Raw genomic sequence first — 7,307 nt, forward strand, 5'->3', positions numbered from 1 at the left:
AGGGAGAGAACTAGAAAGGACTTTGTGTCCAGTCAGGGCACTCAAGTTCTACCTGGAGAAGAAGAAGTTGCTGAGAGGTACAGAAGAAAGTCTTTGGTGCTCTGTAAGAGATCCGAAAAGATCGATTTCTAAGAACGCCCCTTACATACTTCATAAAAGATGTAATAAGGGAAGCTCACCTTAAGTGCGATGAAGAGCACCTCAAAGGTTCTCAGAGTGAGAGCTCATGAAGTGAGAGCCATAGCTACGTCTATGGCATTTCAACAAAACATGGTCTCTTTCAGGCTCTTATAGAGTCGACGTTTTGGAGATGAATTCTGTGTCGCCTCGATTACCTAGGAGACGTTAAAATTTCGTACGAAAGTGCTTTGCTCTGGGAGCGTATGTTCGGCAAATTCAGTGCTGGGAGAAGGGGCTGAGGCTAATCCTTCCTAATTTAGTTTAGTGTTTAAATTACTTTTTTATTGTGTTGTTTTTTATTGGTTAATTGTCAGAGGGAATAGGGAACCCTCTTGCAATTCATAGATTATAACAATACTAACATGGTCAGGTGATTGGATTGGCTTCAGTGCTCTTTGTGATTTTTATAACCTTAACTCTGTCATGTAAGAGGGCGAGTCTCCATTGATATGACAAAAGGTTAAGGCTCTACCATGTAAGTGGGTCAGCCCCCATTGGTACGATCCAGAATAGGCTCTGTCGCGTAAGCGGGCCAGCCCCCATTGACACGATCCAAAGAGTTATTCAACCATAGGTTCATTCCTCGTTGAAACTCTTGAGGCAGGCAAACTCATCGACAGTAGTCATGAAGTCTTCAGCCCAATCAGGTAGGGAACTATGGATTTATTTTTATCCAAGAACATGAGTTTTTTTTTTCCCTGCTTTTAAATGTATTTAGTTTAAGTATTATTTTGTTTTTAGCTGTCTCTTGCCCGCCACCAAGGGTGCCAATCAGCTAAGTATATATCTGCTGGGTAAGTTTCATGTACAAAAATGATATTGTTAAGATACAATAAATTTTGTACATTACTTACCTGGCAGATATATACGATTAATGGCTCACCCATCCTCCCCTCAGGAGACAGGTGGAAGAGAAATTATGGCTTAGAAAACGGGAATAGTTCCAGACCCCGCCACCCAGCGGCGGGAATGGTGGATCACCTGACCTACCTGTTGCGTGTGCCGCGAGTTTTGAAATCTGTCGGGAACGACCGAGTCTATAGCTAAGTATATATCTGCCAGGTAAGTATGTACAAAACTTTATTGTATCTTAACAATATCATTTTACTTGGATCAATGTTTCCGCTATTTCCCGGGAATTGATCCTTCCCCTTTTTATTTTGTATGAAGTGAAATCGCAAGCGCAGTATTCTTTTTTATTTTCATATATATTTTGATTGCATCAATTCATTATGGATCAAGGTTTCCGTTCATAATCGGGAATGGATCCTTTTACCCTTGCGCTCGGTACCGAGGGCGCCAAACTGCGCTCGATCCGAGCCCGTATCATTGTGAAGTGAATCGTAATACAAGATTCTTTTTCATTTTAGTTCCATTTTTTTTGTTTTTTTTATTGATTGCATCAATATTTATTTGGTTCAAGTTCCGCTCAGTCAGGGAATTGATCCTTATGCCCTTGCATTCGGTGCCGAGGGCACGATTGCTCTCGGGCTCTTATTATTATTGTTGGGTACATGGGTGCTGTGCAGGGGTGGGGAACGAGAATCCCCCCCCTCCCGCTCAGCTCCCACAGATGGCCCTTCCCCTTCGGGGGGGGAGGTTATCTGGGTTCTTCTCCTCGCCCGATCCGTCGAGCGCGGGGGAGGGCGCTCGGTGCCCGATGTACAATTGTATTCGGGGTCTTCCGCTCGTTCAGGTGTGGGGCTTACCCCCCGCGCGAGGGGACTTCCCCCCCACTAATCACTACTACTGTTATTTCCCGCGGTGCTACTGCCACGAGGGTGGACCTTGGTGAGGTATGGGCGTCCTTCGATTTGCAGGGCGTGCTAGTGTCCAGGGGCTGCGGTTCTAGTCTGGGCCTACTCTGCGGTAACGTCTTGCCTACAGCCGCTGTGAGTACCGTTCGCCGTACGAGAGGGGGGCGTGCCGCCGCCGCCGCTCGTGGTTGCCGCGCTGCCGCGACCACACTTCCGCTGCCCTAGAGCTCGCCCCTGGACCTGCCGCCGGTACCAGGATGCTGCTGGCTGCTGCTCCACTTCCTGTGTTTTTCCGGTGCTGGCCTGCCGTAGACCCTTCTGCCGAATTCTGGGGGGCTGACTGTCCATGCAGTTGCTGCCGCTGGCCTGTCCCTGCCGTTGCTGTGCTGGCTGGTCCCTGGCCCGTTGCTGCGCTGGCTGTCCCTACCGATGCTGTTGGCTGGCTGTGCCTGCTATTCCTGAGATGCCCATACCTGCTGACGTCGTCCCTGTTCGTGGTGGTACTACCCCAGACTTTGGTCTGTCTGTACAGGTGCGTCCGGGCCCTGTGGCTTCGGCTAACAGCAGCCCCGGCTCCGCCACCCTGGATAGCAGATCTTACGTCTTGTCCTGAGGAAGCTGACGAAGAAGAGGAGGAAGGTGTCGTCGTCGTCGTCTTCATCTTCTTCATCGTCGTCGGCTGCCGCCTCTTCCCCTTCGACTTCTAAGGCTTCACAGCCGAGGAAGAAGAAGGTTGCCTCCTCCTCCTAAGAAGTCTCCCTCGGGAGCTTCTCGGGACCCGTCTCACCTTGGTGGGACGGGAGGGTTCCTTCCGCTGGTCCTCCTGCTCCTTCGGGAGCGGGGCCCGTCTCTTCTTCCGCAAGGAAGGAGACTACGGGGACCAGAGGAGTACCGGCTAACACCGGTACTTCCTCGCCTGGTGTCAGTGGTTCTGCCACTGCATCAGGGTCCGTCTTCGGCCTCTCCGTTCGCGGGAATGGTACGAGTGTACGGGTCCGCCTACCAGCGACCGTGCAGCCAGGAACCAGACCTCTGAGCTCGCTCAGCGTCAGGTTCACGGCACGGAGCGGAAGACTGGGTGACAGCCGCTCACGCGACTTTCACCAGACCAGCTCTCGCTCAACGGCGACCAGGCGACCAGCTGGCCTTACCCGTACGTGACGGTCCACGACCGGCCACGGGCTGAGGCTGGGAAGAGGTCCCCCCGTTCGCCGGTGCCAGCCACGGCTGGAACCAGCGACGTGACGTGCCGTGAGGACAAGCACCGGTCTCACCGTGACAGTGGAGCCTGCAGGTCGCCTGACCGTCGCTCTCACAGAGAGCGATCGGGTACGGCAACCAGCACCAGCTCTTCTGACACTCGAGATCGGGGCCGCTGTGCTCAGTCCAGCCGTTTCTCCACAGCGAGACGGTTCGACCAGGCCTGCAGCTCGATCGCCACGCCGGCGGGTTGACGATCGCCTGCAGCCCTCCAAGCCTGCTGGTTCTGCCAGCGAGCGAGGAGGTAACGTTCAGGTCTGCCTCTCCCGTACCTTCAACCTCCTCAGGTTACACCGGGAGGAGCGAGGGTTATTGAGGAGTGATCGTGAGGGGTGCGCCCCCTCATGATCCCACCACGACGCCCTACGTGCCCACCAGGCACGGTTTCTTGGACCGGCCAGGACGTATGCGCAAAGTGGATGGAAAAAGACCGAGAGGGTTGTCGCTGTTCCCCCTTCTTAGGAGGAAGGTTCTTCGGAATATCTCTTGTTCGAAGGGCTTAACGGTCCTACTCTGCAAGATGCTGTGACTTCCGAGATCCAGAGGAACTTTGCCGAGGTTATGGTGCTGATTCGTCAGCACAACGACCTCGGGGAAGGATCACCGCTCCCACCAGCAGAGCCACGTCTCGGCTCGAGTCGTTTTGGGGCCCGAGAGGGAACCCAAATCGACGGTGGATCTGCCGCGATCGGAGCTTGCCGACTGTGTTGAACCAGGTAGTCTCTCGTTTTCCGGACAAGAAAGGCTCTCTCAGTTCCTGGCCGGTCGAACAAGCTACTCCAACCTCCTCCTACTGCGAACAGAGGGCGTTTTTTTTTACGTGTCTTCGGACACTGTATTTGAATACCCCTTCGGTCCTCCTGAGAGGTTTCGACCTCGACGAGGACTGGAATGAGTCGGAGGACGGGTATCGGCTCTCTCCTGTCAGGTGTCGATCAGCCCACCCAGACGACGTTCACAGTGGCGGCAGACCTTACCTACAGTATGAGTTCGTAACCCTCCGCGGGAAAACGTTTTTCCCTCCTGACGATACGTTTTTCCCAGGCTCTGAGTTACGGCGATGGCTGCTCCTTTTCTTCTCCAACTGCTAGTTCCGCTGGGAAGGCGAGCCAGTATCCAATTCCTCCCCCACCCCCCCCCTCTCTCTCCTTACGGCTACGAGGAAAAGGGGAGGGATCCTACAGAGATTTCTCTGTAAGATCCCACGTTAGGGGCTGCGCTACCGGGGGGACTTTCGGGTCCTACCTGACGTAAGCCCCGGTCGTTGAGGAGGGATCCTGCCCCTTTCTCGATTTCTACGGGAATCGAGAGGACCACCAGCCGATATCGTTTGACGAATTCGGTGGTGGGGGTTTCGCAGAGTGCTTAGAATTCTACGGAATTTCTAGCGCACTCGGAGTGTTCGAGTTTTTTTTTTGACGATCTCCAAACACTTAGGCGAGACCACGGTCCAAAGTGAGCGAGAATCCCCGATAATTGTTTACACGATATCGGGAACCTCGCTTATGCTCTGAATTCCTGTAATTTCTAGCATTTGGAAGAAGACTGCTGCTGAAAGAAGAGTAATCACAGTAGGCGATTTAACCTGGAATGAAGAAGAACGGACGGGAACTTCCAGTTTGGCTTGAACTATCGTCTTCGGTATTCTGTTCACCATTGAAGCTTTCCTTTGGGAAAGACTTCTCCTTCACTCTCTTGACTAGAGAACGAATGGCGGTCGAGTCTCCAATCCTTATTCTCATTCCTCGAGGGGGAAAAGAATTTAGGATGGAGGTCGTTGTACAGAACCTACAAATATACTACATATATTTACCCTCGCGACATGATTCTTTTTTAACAGTTGAATTGTCCGTCCGGGGGTAGGCGCATACCGTAGTTAACTCTACGGTTTGTGACCGAGACGAATTGTATCTTAATTGAACTGCAACTCGGGTTGCCTGCAACCTCCCAGCAGTTATCAGTTTCGATTTTAGATACTTGGTATTGTCATGACAACACCAAATCAGCTTTTTGTATTTACCGAAATCCGTTTCGTTTAAATATAATTGCTCGAGCGTATTCTTTATGCTCGATGGTTCTAGCCGAACGCATTCCTTCGTGGAATAATGGATTACCTGGCAACTCAGGATGACGAGGTCACCGAGAGCTACTGCGTATTTGAACTGCCTGATAGCAGCTCAGTATCAGCTAGGTCTCGGAGATGCACGGTCGGTTTTACTTCTCTCTCTCCCCTGTTTGATTGACTACCGAACCGTATCTCTGCCCAACAATCATGGACTTAGGTCTCTGATTAACGGGGATTCTCGCAATAATGAAGGACCATCTACTGCTGTGATGCTCGATTTCATCGCCTTCGACATTGCGAGAATTTTCAACAGAGATATCTCTCTTTGGACTCTTTCATCTTCTGTTTACCGCACGGTAACAGAAGTCTGTACTAGTCTCCTGCTGCATCGCACCGCGATAATGCGAATGATTTTTGCAGACATCTGAGTTTGTCTTCAAATATCTCGTATTCGTAGGTGTGCAATTTATTCATTGTTTCGCCCCAAATTAACAGATGTGTCAGAAGACATCGCCTACTCTCCGACCTGACAGCTCTACTTCCAAATGTTCAGCCCATGAGAAGCAGTTCTTCAGGCAGTATTTCCCTGTGTCTTCATTACTGAAAAGCGCTCCGCTTTCATTGCAACTACGATCCTCACCGGACAGCAATGAATAGCGGGTTAGCGTCTCAGTGTTTTGTAGCACAGGTTCAGAATCTTGAGAATCCTTCTCTCGGTTCAGCTGTGAAGACGTAGGTTGCATTTTCTGTACACCTTCGTCTTCAACGACACAGTTGTTGTCCTTAGCTGAGAATCAACTATACTGAGATATCTTGCCATCAGGGACCTCTGTCTCTAGAAGGCAATTGACTTTCGCCTGTTGGGCACATGCCTTAAGAGAATCATCACCTCGCCTTCTGGCATCGGTGAACGAACAAATTATTTGTTTAGTCTCTTGGCATAACCTTTTAAGGCGAAGGTCACGTGACTTGCTCGGGTGCTTGGACAACTTGCCTCCTACCGAACGCAGTCAGTCGGCAGCTGTCAGAGCGCCCCAAGTCTGTTACGAACTTCGCTGTGGACTTAGTTCGGTTGTTCCATAACAGTCTTTTCTTTGTCCTAACGGCTTGTCACAGTACCCATACCATCGACACCCACCATTGAGTGTCGGTGTCCTATCCACTACGAGAAGAAGAACTTCACTGCTTGGGGATAGGAGAATGTGAGACACTTCGCTGCAGACGGATAGACCAGTATGGGTACAGGACATCACCGAAGTCGAGAAGAGGGATAGGTCATACGACCATTCCCTTCTTTTCCTCTGAGGTAATTGCATGACTTTTCCTGCGAAATCAAGCATCCAGGGGATGGGGATTCGATTCGTGACGCTCGATTTCGTACCGACTTCGTAGCGAAGACTCAGAACCCTTCGGTTCCTGACGATCGGTTAGAGTCCTTCACAATACCCTCCCTAATGGACTTCACCCGCCTTCGATGTGAAGAGATGCTGCTTTGTCCTGTGAAACGCGCGAACCCGCGCTTTTTCCTGAAGAAACTCGACATCCCAGGCTGATGTTGAAGACTCTTCGTCAGCACCAAGATGACCTAGAAGTACAATCCCTCGAGTTTTACACAAGAACTTCTCTGTGGCGCAGGTACTGAAGGCAGGGGTCTGGTACAACCAGACCACTGGCACCTCCTTCTACCTTTTGGATATTGCCCACAGGTCCTTGGATCATTTTCCTTGGGACCTGTGTGGCTGCTCAACACGTTGTATAGCTAACCCAGACCCTAGCAGGCTGAACAGCATCGAGTCCTGGTGTGACTGTAAGAATAGATAAGTGAAGAGAGAGTGACTGCTTCTCTTCCTATCTTTTTCTCCCCCTCTACCTGTGGTTAGAGGGATACGGTCATCACCTTTGCTGGATAAGGACGAGATGCAGGTGAGCTACTCGACAGAGCCCCATCCTATCCCTTTCACTAGGGATGGGAGCGAATATCCACCACTTCCTCCTACAAGGGGGGGGAAGTGGATGCCAACAAGAGACAAACCATAACTTTATGT

The 7,307-nt window shown here is 51.1% G+C and overlaps 1 protein-coding gene across 1 annotated transcript in view; it reads right to left on the reverse strand.

The window, feature by feature from the left end:
* LOC135211906 (centromere-associated protein E-like) overlaps positions 1-7,307 on the reverse strand; it is a 209,700-nt gene that overhangs the window by 139,592 nt on the left and 62,801 nt on the right.

Source organism: Macrobrachium nipponense, chromosome 40 (genome assembly GCF_015104395.2).
Source record: "Macrobrachium nipponense isolate FS-2020 chromosome 40, ASM1510439v2, whole genome shotgun sequence".
NCBI classification, from domain to species: domain Eukaryota; kingdom Metazoa; phylum Arthropoda; class Malacostraca; order Decapoda; family Palaemonidae; genus Macrobrachium; species Macrobrachium nipponense.